This window comes from Girardinichthys multiradiatus, chromosome 15 (genome assembly GCF_021462225.1).
Source record: "Girardinichthys multiradiatus isolate DD_20200921_A chromosome 15, DD_fGirMul_XY1, whole genome shotgun sequence".
NCBI classification, from domain to species: domain Eukaryota; kingdom Metazoa; phylum Chordata; class Actinopteri; order Cyprinodontiformes; family Goodeidae; genus Girardinichthys; species Girardinichthys multiradiatus.
In genome coordinates this window covers 35240128-35255897 of record NC_061808.1, presented here as the reverse complement: position 1 = coordinate 35255897, position 15770 = coordinate 35240128, and the positions used below count along the sequence as shown (strand labels likewise).

At 42.1% G+C, this 15770-nt stretch overlaps 1 protein-coding gene across 3 annotated transcripts in view; it reads left to right on the top strand.

Annotated features, from left to right (window-relative positions):
• The first annotated feature begins 1434 nt into the window (after nt 1-1434).
• Nucleotides 1435-15770, top strand: part of fynb (FYN proto-oncogene, Src family tyrosine kinase b) — a 92238-nt gene continuing 77902 nt past the window's right edge. Inside the window, exon 1 of one of the 3 annotated variants that reach the window (XM_047387803.1) lies at nt 1435-1605. The gene's annotated coding sequence lies outside the window, so the exon portion shown is untranslated. The remainder of the gene's footprint in view (nt 1606-15770) is intronic. The other 2 variants (XM_047387806.1, XM_047387805.1) reach the window with 2 other exon arrangements.

Genomic DNA, 15770 nt, shown 5'->3' with positions numbered 1-15770 from the left:
TAACAGCAGATCATTATTTAACTTTGTGGATCCAAGTTGAAGAGATATGTCTTCTGGCCTGCAAGGAGACAGTCGAGCATGATGCGGCTCTCATTTGAGATCTGTATGGAAGAGAGCAAGTTTGTCAGCGATTCAGCTCTGGCTCCTCCTCTTCCTGGACCAAGCTGGAAGTAGGTTAATGTGATTTAGTTTGAAAGTTCCAGGAAATTTAATCCCGGCCTTTGGTTATGTTCAGAGTTCATGTTCATCCATGTTTTGCCACATGGCTGGGGTCCCAACACCTCCCTTATCCTCGCAGGATCTCAGGGGGCTGATACAGATGTAGGTTTTTACAGCTTTAGACATTTCTTCATTTAGTCAAAGCAAAGGAAAAAAATGCTCTTATAACTGCAAATGTGTCTGACCCCTGACCTATGCGGATAGATGTAATTGTAAAGGTAGCCAAGAGGTCCCTGGTCACTCTGGACGAGCTACAGAGTTACGTGTGCTGCAAAACAAACACTGCACTTCACCCGGAACACAGCATCCGCATAACGAAACACGGTGGTGAACCCATCATGCTGTTGTAATGTTTTTCTTCAGCAGGGAATCTGGATAGAGGTAATGGAAAGATGGATAGGGTTAAATACAGGGTGACACTGTAAGAAAACGTGTTAGAGGCTGTAAAAAACTTTAAACTGCGGCGGAGGTTACACCTATCGGCTGGGTTGCAGTTTGTGCAATAAAGCAGAAAGTGGCAGTACTAAAAGTAGACAGAAGATGGCATCCAAACGTTAAAACCCTCCGCGGTTTACACGACTGTTTACAGACCATAGTTAAGACAGCATCTTATTCTGCACCCTAAACAAATTACGACTTTTTTAAAAATCGAAAGTTTTCCAACAAACTATCCTGCTTCAATAATTTTTTTACTGCTGATTACTGTTTACTTCAGTTTAGGAATACAGTCAATGTTGAAATTTACCTCACATTTGTGGCATAGAAATCTGTGTATGCACATCCACTCTTCTACCCAATTGGACAGACCTGCTGTCACTCAAACGTCACATCTTCGTTGTGTAGTTCTATAAAACTGTTTTTTTCAGCCACCAGTGAGAGAACAGGTAAAAATCGAAGCAGACTGTGAGAAGTTAATATTTTTAAATAAATTGATTATAAGTGGCTCAAAATCTTATAAAACATGTTGATTCTGATATTTTACCAGCATATCTCTAGCTGTTGGGGGCAATTTTAAATTGCCTACAGTTTGAATTCGTTTGCTTAGTATGTAAAAATTGCAAACAGATTATATAGCATTTTTCATACAACATAGCTCAAGACTTCTTAATAATATTAAAAACAAGTTTGCTTTTTTTCCTTAAAGATGTCTGTAACCTACATTTGTTGATGAATGTCTTCATTGAGATTTCCGACCGCTCGTGAAGGCACCGCCAGTCTCATTGTGGCCCTGCAGATCTAACGCCATCACACTCAGCGGTTACAACGGAGCAGCAGGGTGTTAGAACAACAGGGCCACCGCAGCAGCCCAGCCTTTATTACCGACACTTTTATTCATTCCAAAGCGATGGAATACGGCGCTGCTGGCCATTAGTGTCGTTTATATCGGTAAGTGACGCTGTTTTCAATTTTTCCACATCATTCTGCTCTCTCCTGTCTGCAAAGCGCAGTGAATGGCTAGGATTTATTTTCCCAAACTGTATCCCTTTATTGATGTTTCCTTAAACATGAAGGCACTTAGCCTGTGTTAGTTGGCTCCGCCAGTGTTTTCCTCCTCCATCAGGGTCGGTGGTGGAGCTGAGGCGTCGTCCTGTTTTTAACATGATCCCCTGCGCGCTGTTTCAGCAGCTCGCCTCATCTTTGTGACTTAATGTAAGAAACAGCACGAAGCCAATTAAACTGCTGGGTTCTCTTCGGTCAGAGAAGATGTTTCTCAACACACTCAGGCTGCTGAGGGGGGGCTCCCAGCTCCCAAAGCACTGACGCATTTAGATCCTCTTATTTACCACCGTGCTTCCCTCCATCCCTGGCTTTCCTCCCATCAAACCATCAACATCTCATAGGGATGCTTCGTGGAGTCAGATGAAGGATACATCCTCACATGATTCGGCTGGCCCGGCTTGTCTTAACAAGTTAGGTTTGTGGTACACTACATCTAATTGCAGTCCCCATCACAATATCAATATGTGCAAAATCTCAACCCCAAGGGATCGTTTGGATACTAAATATGATAGGCTAATATTTCAAGGACAGTCCATTTAAACTTAGCACCACTTTAATGTGCGGCCAATTAGAAGGACTTTTCCAGGTTTTACACACATAAATGCCTAACCTAAACAAGGGATGGGAAACTCTGATTTTGCATAGAAAGGAATGTTTTTTAATTGTAGTTAATAGCATTGCATAACTGAAAATTGTCCACATATAACACAGGCCTAGTTTGTTGTAAGTTTCCATACATTTGGGGATCTTGAGTAGACCTATTTGTGCTGTACTGATGTTCACACAAACGAACAGTTTTTGGGCTAATACCAATAATCACTATTTTGTATTATTTTTCAGCAGCAGAAGTGGTTGTTTCTTTTCTGCTTTGAATAAAACCCATTAAATAATGTTTAGATCTATTTGTTGTGTTGTTAACCTGGTATTTTTACTGAGCCCACACCTAATTGTCCTGTGAAATGACCCAGTTCTGGTCATATTCTTCTACTTGACAGATGACTTCCCATTTAACACTGCAGTTCTTTAGCTGACTTAGTGCTAGCAAGTTGTACATATATTGTAACTTCAAATCATCATCCCTCCACCCCATGCTTGACAGTTAGTCTGAGAATCTTTGTGTTGAAACACAGTGTTTAGTTTGCATCCAACATGCTGCGCTGGGTGCAGGGGGAACCCACTTAACTAAGAGCATGTAGGCTGTTCTCAACCATCATAACTGCTTGGTATGGAATTGTTTCTCCATTTTGGTTTAGTTTTTGTTTTAAAAAGCAATAACTGTGCTGGTTCTCAGTTAAATGTATCTTTATTTCAGGTAAATTCCTAACCTTGAAAGAGGGCATGTAAACCCTGAGTATTAAATGATTTCCTGTAATTTTCCTTATGTTTTTCATCATGCAGTAGCAGTTTGTCTGTCTTTTCTAATTGGGCTAAAATATTCTCATCATCTCTATTTCATTTGACCACAGTGGACCAACTTGGTCACTAGGTTTACTAGCTTCTTGCTAAACAGGGCATGAAGCTTACTGACTCCTCTCAGTGCAGAAAATGCAAGGAGGTTGTGCTTTCTAGCCATGTTGTGGTAAGGTGCTCTGAGTTCAGGTCCAGCAAGTAGCAGTGCAGTAGATTTATCTGTGTAAGGATTTGTCAGCAACCTCCAGGGGTGAGCTCTGTGCAGAACGAGTAGGCTTGGAAAGCAATGTGCTAAACAGAAGGATAGTAGTTTCCTGTTTGAAAGCTGTATACAATAATTATATGCATGTGGAATGGCAGAAGTACTCATTAAAAAGGTTTTTTGAAAATGTTTAAAATATTTTGAAGTTGCACATAAATAATCATTTGCTGATTTCTTGCATTTAAAAAAATCCTCAAAATCTCAGTAGAGAGGCACTGATCAGGCTTTTCCTTGCTGATACTGATTTCCCGTTTTCTTTAAGGTCTGACATGCCAATTCCAATTTTGAAGACGAAAAACATGCTGCAGGTTGTTATATTTAGGTAGTAGTTTTCATTCCAACTTAATAAAATAGAATTTATGAGATCCTCCCTATTTATGCTTCAAAGCATCTGTCCCTAACCTTTATCCGGGTGCACTAAAACACATGCGGTTGATGCATTAATAGGAGCTGTTGATTTTTATTTTTATTTTTTTAAGTGTCCTGTCCAGCAGAATAGCACTCAGAATCATTGTCTGAGTGCCAAGAAGAAGCCCAACAGATTTACTTTCAAAAGTGGAGCATTACGGCTAAAGCCATAATGCTTCGCTTCATATATATAAAAAACACGGAGATGGAAATGAAAAGGAAAAAAAAGAAGCAAGAAAGAAAGAGAGGTTGGGCAAAAAGGAGAAAGGGAGAGAAGGAGAAAAGAATAGAGGAGATAAAGAAGGATGGAAAGAATACAAGCGAACACCCAGAAGACTGCTCCTACATTTGCAGAAACATACACTCACCGGCCACTTTATTAGGTACACCTTGCTAGTACCGGGTTGGACCCCCTTTTGCCTTCAGAACTGCCTTAATCCTTTGTGGCATAGATTCAACAAGGTACTGGAAACATTCCTCAGAGAGTTTGGTCCATATTGACATGATAGCATCACACAGATGCTGCAGATTTGTCGGGTGTGTTATCCTGCTGGAGGTAACCATCAGAAGATGGGTACACTGTGGTCATAAAGGGATGGACATGGTCAGCAACAATACTCAGGTAGGCTGTGGCATTGACACGGTGCTCACTTGGTACTAAGGGGCCCAAAGTGTGCCAAGAAAATATCACCCACACCATTACACCACCACCACCAGCCTGAACCGTTGATACAAGGCAGGATCCATGCTTTCATGTTGTTGGCGCCAAATTCTGACCCTACCATCCTACCAGCGTCGCAGCAGAAATCGAGACTCATCAGACCAGGCAACATTTTTCCAATCTTCTATTGTCCAATTTTGGTGATCCTGTTCAAATTGCAGCCTCAGTTTCCTGTTCTTAGCTGACAGGAGTGGCACCCGGTGTGGTCTTCTGCTGCTGTAGCCCATCCACCTCAGGGTTCGACGTGTTGTGCATTCAGAGATGCTCTTCTGCATGCCTTGGTTGTAACAAGTGGTTATTTGAGTTACTGTTGCCTTTCTATCAGCTCGAACCAGTCTGGCCATTCTCCTCTGACCTCTGGCATCAACAGATTGCACCCACAGAACTGCCGCTCACTGGATATTTTCTCTTTTTCGGACCATTCTCTGTAAAGAGAGAGATGGTAGTGCGTGAAAATCCCAGTAGATCAGCAGTTTCTGAAATACTCAGACCAGCCCGTCTGGCACCAACAACCATGCCACGTTCAAAGTCACTTAAATCACCTTTCTTCCCCATTCTGATGCTCAGTTTGAACTGCAGCAGATCGTCTTGACCATGTCTACATGCCTAAATGCATTGAGTTGCTGCCATGTGATTGGCTAATTAGAAATTTGCGTTAACGAGCAGTTGGATAGGTGTACCTAATAAAGTGGCCATTGAGCGTATATAACAACAGCATTGTTACCAAAACGTGCACGGTACTAATGAATGCAAGATGTATTTAGTGATAATTGCGGCTCAATATATGACATCTGTGTATCTGTTAACACCTGAATCCAAACACCTGTGTGTGTGAGCGAGCTTGTGTATAAAAAGTTTTTCCATTAAAAATATGCAGTAGCGAGTGAAAGGAGCCACAGACCTGCCCACCTGGGCCCGAGACAGACATTGAGGAGATCTGAGCCACAGACATCCAAAGGCCCACCAGAGCACGGGAACCCCCAGGGGACCACCGCTGGGACTATTGCAACCCCTCCAGAGAAGGGCAAAGGAGACCCCCAGGGGAACCACCCAGCAGCCACAGTGCAGAAACCCCAAGGAGCTGTGGCAACTACAGGCCCCAACGGCAGCCATCTATGCCGGAGCAGATCCAGTCATGAACCCAGAGACCCAGTTACAACCACACATTACCATCCTTATCCATACACATAAAAGCATTCCCATCCCAACGTACAACAACAATGGATGTTGTACACTCACTCACATACTCTATACTCCCAGTTCCAGCTACTGATACCCCTGAGGGACAATTAGCCCCAGGAATAAAAAAGAGGTCTACCTAGTCCAAACAAGGCTGCCATCCAGAACCGTCCCAGGACAAAACAGTTCCAATGCCGCAATGAATTCTGATCTCAACCCCATGAGCTCCCCACCCCATGAACCCTAACATGACCAGGACCCAATGCCCCCAAACCCAAATGCCATTAATCCCCTGATAATAAACAATAACAGCTATAGACTGCATTGTGTTTGCTGTCGTGTACTTCTGGTTTTTTTGTTTTTCAAACTATCTCTGCAATACTCCACTCTTTGAGCAACAGTGAGGTGCTCCTTCTCTTGAATTTGCTTTGTAGCAATATCAATAACTTCATACCAGTGATGAGTGGAATCATAAATGTTTTGAACTAGGATTGACTGAGCCTTGTGATTAAGAAATATAACAGAACCCACTTTAAAGACTAATCGCTCAGCTGATAATGAACTCGATTAATTCATGTTTTCACTAATTTAACACAAAGCAGCGGACACACAGAATTATGTCATTTAAATATACTGCTCAAAAAAATAAAGGGAACACTCAAATAACACATCCTAGATCTGAATGAATGAAATATTCTCATTGAATTCTTTGTTCTGTACAAAGTTGAATGTGCTGACAACAAAATCACACAAAAATCATCAATGGAAATAAAATTTATTAACCAATGGAGGCCTGGATTTGGAGTCACACACAAAATCAAAGAGGAAAAACACACTACAGGCTGATCCAACTTTGATGTAATGTCCTTAAATCAAGTCAAAATGAGGCTCAGTATTGTGTGTGGCCTCCACGTGCCTGTATGACCTCCCTACAACGCCTGGGCATGCTCCTGATGAGACGGCTCCTGGACAGTCTGTGGTGCAACGTGACGTTGGTGGATGGAGCGAGACATGATGTCCCAGATGTCCTCAATCAGATTCAGATCTGGGGAACGGGCGGGCCAGTCCATAGCTTCAATGTCTTCATCTTGCAGGAACTGCTGACACACTCCAGCCACATGAGGTCTAGCATTGTCCTGCATTAGGAGGAACCCAGGGGCAACCGCACCAGCATTTGGTCTCACAAGGGGTCTGAGGATCTCATCTCAGTACCTAATGGCAGTCAGGCTACCTCTGGCGAGCACATGTAGGGCTCTGTGGCCCTCCAAAGAAATGTCACCCCACACCATTACTGACCCACTGCCAAACCGGTCATGCTGGAGGATGTTGGAGGCAGCAGATCGCTCTCCACGGTGTCTCCAGACTGTCACGTCTGCCACATGTGCTCAGTGTGAACCTGCTTTCATCTGTGAAGAGCACAGGGCGCCAGTGGCCAATTTGCCAATCCTGGTGTTCTCTGGCAAATGCCAAGCGTCCTGCACGGTGTTGGGCTGTGAACACAACCCCCATTTGTGGACGTCAGGCCCTCATACCATCGTCATGGAGTCGGTTTCTAACCATTTGTGCAGACACATGCACATTTGTGGCCTGCTGGAGGTCATTTTGCAGGGCTCTGGCAGTGGTCCTCCTGTTCCTCCTTGAACAAAGGCGGAGGTAGTGGTCCTGCTGCTGGGTTGTTGTCCTCCTACGGCCTCCTCCACATCTCCTGGTGTACTGGTCTGTCTCCTGGTAGCGCCTCCAGGCTCTGGACACTACGCTGATAGACACAGCAAACCTTCTTGCCACAGCTCGCATTGATGTGCCATCCTGGATGAGCTGCACTACCTGAGCCACTTGTGTGGGTTGTAGAGTCCGTCTCATGCTACCACAAGTGTGAAAGCACCACCAACATTCAAAAGTGACCAAAACATCAGCCAGAAAGCATCGGTACTGAGAAGTGGTCTGTGGTCCCCACCTGCAGAACCACTCCTTTATTGAGTGTCTTGCTAATCGCCAAAGATTTCCCCCTGTTGTCTATTTCATTTGCACAACAACTGTGAAATTGATTGTCAATAAGTGTTGCTTCCTAAGTGGACAGTTTGATTTCACAGAAGTTTGATTTACTTGGAGATATACAGGTCCTTCTCAAAAAATTAGCATATTGTGATAAAGTTCATTATTTTCCATAATGTAATGATGAAAATTTAACATTCATATATTTTAGATTCATTGCACACTAACTGAAATATTTCAGGTCTTTTATTGTCTTAATACGGATGATTTTGGCATACAGCTCATGAAAACCCAAAATTCCTATCTCACAAAATTAGCATATTTCATCCGACCAATATAAGAAAAGTGTTTTTAATACAAAAAACGTCAACCTTCAAATAATCATGTACAGTTATGCACTCAATACTTGGTCGGGAATCCTTTGGCAGAAATGACTGCTTCAATGCGGCGTGGCATGGAGGCAATCAGCCTGTGGCACTGCTGAGGTCTTATGGAGGCCCAGGATGCTTCGATAGCGGCCTTTAGCTCATCCAGAGTGTTGGGTCTTGAGTCTCTCAACGTTCTCTTCACAATATCCCACAGATTTTCTATGGGGTTCAGGTCAGGAGAGTTGGCAGGCCAATTGAGCACAGTTATACCATGGTCAGTAAACCATTTACCAGTGGTTTTGGCACTGTGAGCAGGTGCCAGGTCGTGCTGAAAAATGAAATCTTCATCTCCATAAAGCTTTTCAGCAGATGGAAGCATGAAGTGCTCCAAAATCTCCTGATAGCTAGCTGCATTGACCCTGCCCTTGATAAAACACAGTGGACCAACACCAGCAGCTGACACGGCACCCCAGACCATCACTGACTGTGGGTACTTGACACTGGACTTCTGGCATTTTGGCATTTCCTTCTCCCCAGTCTTCCTCCAGACTCTGGCACCTTGATTTCCGCATGACATGCAGAATTTGCTTTCATCCGAAAAAAGTACTTTGGACCACTGAGCAACAGTCCAGTGCTGCTTCTCTGTAGCCCAGGTCTGGGGAATGCGGCACCTGTAGCCCATTTCCTGCACACGCCTGTGCACGGTGGCTCTGGATGTTTCTACTCCAGACTCAGTCCACTGCTTCCGCAGGTCCCCCAAGGTCTGGAATCGGCCCTTCTCCACAATCTTCCTCAGGGTCCGGTCACCTCTTCTCGTTGTGCAGCGTTTTCTGCCACACTTTTTTCTTCCCACAGACTTCCCACTGAGGTGCCTTGATACAGCACTCTGGGAACAGTCTATTCGTTCAGAAATTTATTTCTGTGTCTTATCCTCTTGCTTGAGGGTGTCAATAGTGGCCTTCTGGACAGCAGTCAGGTCGGCAGTCTTACCCATGATTGGGGTTTTGAGTGATGAACCAGGCTGGGAGTTTTAAAGGCCTCAGGAATCTTTTGCAGGTGTTTAGAGTTAACTCGTTGATTCAGATGATTAGGTTCATAGCTCGTTTAGAGACCTTTTTAATGATATGCTAATTTTGTGAGATAGGAATTTTGGGTTTTCCTGAGCTGTATGCCAAAATCATCCGTATTAAGACAATAAAAGACCTGAAATATTTCAGTTAGTGTGCAATGAATCTAAAATATATGAATGTTAAATTTTCATCATGACATTATGGAAAATAATGAACTTTATCACAATATGCTAATATTTTGAGAAGGACCTGTATAGCTTGAGGTCTTTTGATATTGGTCTCTGCCATCTTTGGACACAGATTTTCCCTATTTTTGTCTGCACAATACTTCAAGCTCAGTCAGACTTGATAGAGTCAGTTTTCAAGTCTGGGTATAGATTCTGAGTTGAATTTAGGTCTAGGTTTGACTGGACCATTTTGATCTAAACTATTCCATTGTAGCCCTGACTGTAATGTGTAGGGTTGTTGTCCTGCTGAAAGGTGAACCTCCACTTCCGTCTGGAATCTTTCACCGCCTCTAACGAGTTGTTTTTTCCATAATTGCCCAGTGTCTAGCCCCTTTCAGCTGAATGCAATGTATGTGAAAGAAAAGCATTCCCACAGCATGATGCTGCCACCACAATATTCCACTGTGGGGTTGGTGTGTTCAGGGTTATGTGCACTGTTTGCTTTCTGCCACACATAGCATTCTGCAAGTAAGTCAAAAAGTTCAATTCAGGCCTCATCTGACCAGAGCAACCTTCCCCCACGTTTGTTCCAAATGTCCCTTGTGTGGCTTGTGGCAAACTTAAACAGGACTTCTTTTGTTTTTCTTTCAACAATGGCCTTCTTCTTGCCATTCTTTTGTAAAATCCAGATTTTTGGAGTGCATTACTAATAGTCTTCCTCGCAATGGATTTTCCCACCTGGATTGTGAATCTCTGCTGCTCCTCCAGAGTTGCCTTCAGACTGCTACTCTGAGTAATGCTCTCCTTGCCCAGCCTGCCAAGTTTGCAGGTCTTGCCATTCTCTTTCCGTTTTCAGACGATGGATTGACCAGAGCTATATAAGATGTTTTATACCCTACCCCAATTTTAAACTTAAAACGTTTTCTTCATCTTGGCCCTAACTGCCTTGTGATTCTCCCTCTTAAAGTGGCTGGGCATATTAAGGTTTGTTCTGTGTGAAATAAAATAACTTTTTATAGATGCATTTTCAAAGATGGTAGAAGACACAGAAACTTTGGAAAATAAAAGAAAACATCTAATAAATAGTCATTAAAGCCAAACACATAACCATACATAGCATAGTTACAGTATATTGGCTAAATAACTTCTCCCTTATATGTCCCTGTCTGAAGCTACAAAACCAGCTGGAGAATATTACATCTAAGCTTCCCTCACAAATAAGATGATTTCCACATCAAAGAATGCTTTCATAGACGAATACTTCACATGTGGTTTTCTGCTTAAGATCAACATTTGTTCTCTTAATGAGCACCCAGGAGGTGATGTCGTCACATGGAGTAAGCAGAGGGTCAGATGAACACGACTTGTGCGTTGGTGGCTGGAGGTCCGGTCAGCAGCTCTTCTGTGCTGCTCCACGTCATGCTTAAACCTTGGAGGTCAGAAAAGAGACCACAACAATGTTGCTCTTTGTGTCACGCTTACAGTGGAGAGAGAAAAATATGTGCCTCTCTCTCGCTTAGTCTCTCTCTGTGTTTTTCCTGCTGAGTTGTGGTCCTCTCACAGGCTGAAGCAAAGTTATTGTTACAGATGAGTAAATGGTGAGCCACGGATGAATGCGAGCTGTCACAGAGTTGCTGGGGAGGTACCCATCATGTGATCATCTCTGATGGGTCTGAGGTCCCTCCTGTGGCCCTGTCTTACAACCGCAAAACTGGCTGGTGATTAAAAGCATAAGTTAGATTTGCAATTAGTAAACAAACTTCCTTTATTGTTCCAAAGGGTCATTTTCACTGGAATGTCTAGGGAGGTATAGTTGTATGACATTAATATACTAGCATGTAAGACTCAGAACAGCGTTTTCTCTGGATTCAATTATCAGACATCATTTGTCTTGCTCCAAAGGTAAACACACATCATGTGACACGCTCCCTTATCGGCGTCCCTGCACTTCCACCTGCAACAACAGCTTGGCTTTTTGCTTGATTACCACGTGCTCTAAATGTGCAAAGTCAGTCAGTGCCTTCTGCCTGTGGCTTCATTTCCTCTGAAAGGAATCACAGTTGCTCGTGTGCATCTGGTGCACAGGCAAGCCACAACAGCACCGGCATGCAGAGCTTCACCCTGCTGCATTTTTCCATTTTTAATCTCCCTTTTCCATTTTTAGGGACAACTCTTAGTCATCTTAACCCTTTTCTACATAGTGGTCACTAAAGTGAGCAGCTTTGTAAAAACTTTTTTATTGTATGTTCTGTACATGGTTGGGGTTGCTTGTATACTTGTATTTATGTATTTTATCCATGTATCACTGGCTAGGTCTTACCTCACATTTTTACCTTTTTACTCTCTATTCTAGAATCATGTGCATTTCTTCAGTAAAAACTTGTGGCTGTTAACTTGTAACAGGGAGGTTATGTTACCAAGGCCATATTTAGATTTATTCAAATGTTTGAGGAAAACTTTGTGTATTTGATTTTATAAAGGTGAAGTGGAGCATATGAAAGAAAGATCTGCAGGTAGAGCAGAGGAGCTATCTAAGTGAATCTTACAGAGTACAAACATCAGAGACTGAAATCTCAAACAGAACTTGTCGCAGCGTATGAACCTTGTGTTTCTCAGATGTTCTGACAGATTGGACTGTTAGCTCTGTATGTCATTGAGGACTCTTTTTTTTGTAGAAATGCATGCTGAACAGGAAGTGTCTAAAGAGTCGAGAGCTGATGAAGGGATCCTCAAGAAGAATTCATGATTTTATTACACTGAACTTTAGAAAATGCTGCAATATGTGGCCACACTAATTTGTTTATATTTTAGAGTTGTTAGATTGTGTTATTAATTTGTTTGTCACATACATGTTTCACAGTCTGAATGCATGTTGTCCACCTGAGAGGACAATGGGATGATAGAACAACTTTGGTGACTGTTGACTAAATACACAGTTGAAACTAGAAGCTTCCGTACACCATATAAAAGCACACCCTTTTTATTTCTTTATCTGGCATTGAATCACACTAAGCTTTTCCTGTTTTAGGTCAGTTAGGACTGACAACAGGTTTCTCCTTGCTACATGTTAGAATAATGAGAGAGAGAATATTTTAGAGAATCTTTTTAGATATAATTTGAAGTTAGAGGTTTACACACACTTCCCCATTATTCAGTGCTGTCTTACGTCAAAACATTTTGGGAATCCGTTCTCAAGCCTCTGACAATATTTCACTGGGATTCTGGCCCATTCCTCCTGACTGAAGTTTTGTAATGGACTCAGGTCTGCAGGTGACCTTGTTCAAACTATTACTGCTCTGCCAAAAATGTTACATTGGACTGAACCAGCTCATTGTGATGGCTAGTTCAACATTAACTTGTTGCCACTTTGACACCAAGCAGATCTTTAAAGTACTTACATTGTCCACTTTGAAGACTCACTTGTCCCCATACTTTAACTTCCTGGGTGTTATCCTGAGATGTTGCTTCAATATTTCTACATAATGTTCCTTCCTCATCCTGCCATCTACTCTGTGGGGTGCACCAGTCCCTCCTGCCAACCCCATACCTTGCAGTTGGGTCGGTGTTTTCAGGCTTGTGAGCTTCCCCCATTTCCTTCCAAATGTAACAACGGCCAAAATGGGCCATTTTTTTATTTTAGTTTCATCAGAGTACAGGTAAGGCTTCCAAACATGATGGTTTTTTGTTCCTAAGTGTATAAACAAACTGTAACCAGGCTTTTTTATGGTGCTTTTAGAATAACAACTTTTTCCTCACTGAGGGGCCTTTCAGCCCATGATGGTCCAGAACTTGTTGCACTGTAGATAATGACACTCTTATTACCACCTTCAGCCAGCATCTTCACAATGTCGTTTTAATAATAATAATCATTTTATTGGTCATTGCACATGTACATTACAACGAAATTTGTCCTCTGCATTTAACCCATCCCTTATAGGGAGCAGTTGGCTGCCATTGTGCGGCACCCGGGGAGCATTCTGGGGCTAAGGGTCTTGCTCAGGGACCCTGACTGGCAATCTGTGGGATACAAACCTGGCCCCTCTGGAACGCAAACCTCCTGTTCTAACCACTAGGCCACCACTCCCCCTTTGCTTTTGTGGATACGCGCATTTTGCACCAAAACACATTCATCTCTGGGACACAGAAGCAGTCTCCTTCCTGAACATATGATGGCTGGATGGTGCTTATATTTGTGTATAGCTATTTGAACAGATGCATGGGGCACCTTCAAGCATCTGGAAATTGTACCCATGGATGAACCAGACCTGTGAAGCTGAACAATTCTCCTTTTGATATCTGATTTCTTTCGGTTGCCCCATGATGTCACATAAGGAATTAGTGTTTGAAGTGTTGCCTTTGAATACACCCAAGGTGGGCCACCATTGAACTCAGATGTTTTGAACGAACCTACCAGCAGCTTAGAAAGATATCATCATTTTGGCTTTTCACATGGTCTATAGACATAGTAATCATATTGGACTTAAACTGACCTAAAACTGGAAAGCAGTATTCTATTTACTTGTGAGACACTGAAAATAAAATGTTTTGTGTCTTAGAAAGCAGCATATTTTTACCTCTGGTTTCAACTTTTTTTAAATATAGGCCCTACTTCCTGTCCTTCTGAAGAAAGACCAACAGGAGCTGTGCTGGTGTGAGGGAAGATGTTTGAGATAACTTAGTTTTGATTAATCTGGCTTCTCCATCAGCTGATCAGAGGAAGCTGACACTGTTCCTTATTTAAGTAATAAATAATTGTTCTGTGCAAACTTTCCTCATTCATGGGGATACTTGTGATAATTAGCTGCGGTATATAACTGCTTCCTCTCAGCATCTGGTTCAAATGAACTGGACAAAGCAATAATTATATCCTAACGTTCATATCCTAATGTTCAGCCTGCCTTTATTGTTTAAAATTAGCCCTTTTAAGCTCCAGGTATAAATGTTAGACCGGAACAGCCTGAAGAAAATGGAGGAAATAACCCACGGTGAGGTTCAGATTGAAAAAAAGATTATTACCTGAGCTTGGCTGGTCTGTTTATCAACCCAACTATCCTTTAGGTTACTCTGGGTTGTCATGCAGTCTTTAAAGAATCTGAACCTGTTCTTCTGGTAGAAAAGAGGGGAGAAGTGAAAACTAACGATTCCTAGCAGCCTCTAAAATCAGCTGCACAAAACGCTCAGATGACAGGTTTGAATATAAAAGCACTGGCGTTATAATCCTGTGGTATTAAATAGGGAATGCACATAGTTTTATGTAAACTTATAGACATGAATGTAAAATTAATTTGGGATTTTTTCCAGGGTGGAATGATTATACAACATGCAACTGCAATCATTTTCTTAAACATGAATTAGGTTCACAAGTTAGAATTCAGTTTGAATGAACTAGAACTGAGCGAATGATGAACAAGAGAGAAGCCCCCACTCACAAAAGCTACACCTTTGAGCTCACAGAAATGTTAGTTCCCCACATGGCCAGGTTTCCTCTAGAGAGAAGTTTAATTGTTTTAAACCACAGGGCACTGTAACAGCTATTATGCACAGCAGTGGTGGCATCATGCTGTGGGACTGTTTCACTAGGTTAAATAATGAGGAACAAGGATCACTTTCAAATTCTTCAGCTTTATCTCAGATTAAGTTGAACAGTTGAGCAATGGACACAGCTGAGGCTAAAACTGTCCCAAATACACATCACAACTGGTTTTGGAATGGATCAACTAGGCTAGCTGGGCCCATATTCACAAATAATCCTAAAACTAAATGTAGCTCCTAGTGACTCATTCTAAGAAAAATCTTAGAATTTCTCGAATTTTAATATTTGTTTCCTAGACTTTTCCCTCGGTAAGATAATAGTTATTCACGAGGAATCTTAGGCCTTAAGAGAGCTCCTAATGTGAACAAATGCTAAGAGTAGTGAGGAGGAGTTTTAGTGAGCCTAAGAGTGTCTTAATCAGAGAAGATGATGGAAAGATGAAGAGAAAGTAGAGCTATTCTCCTACAATCAACAATGAAAGAAGATAGGAGCTCTCTGAGAATCTTTGTGAATATGGGCCCTGGTGTGTAGCAAAGGTAACATAAGGTGACCTCTGTTGTGATTTGGTGCTATGTAGAAAATAAAGGTAGCTTGACCTTTAAGAAGGAGGTGCCACTGAGAGAATAGGGCACCCTCTAATATATCAGTAGGGGAGACATTGGGCATCCAATTCTTGTCTTTAAAAAATGATTAAAGTTACATCCTGTAATTATTCCACTCTGGATAAAGAACAGTTCAAGTAAATCATCCAAAACACAACTGAAATGACATTCATGCCCATTTGTATACAAACATCTAAGCCAAGCTATAAGTAGTAAGATTATAATGTTCACAAGTAATATGTAGATGTTTCATCTGGAAGTAGCTGCCTGAACAAATGTTCCAGTGTGATTAAACACAGTGAGCGTTTCTATTTAACATTAGACACTTTCTCTATTGAG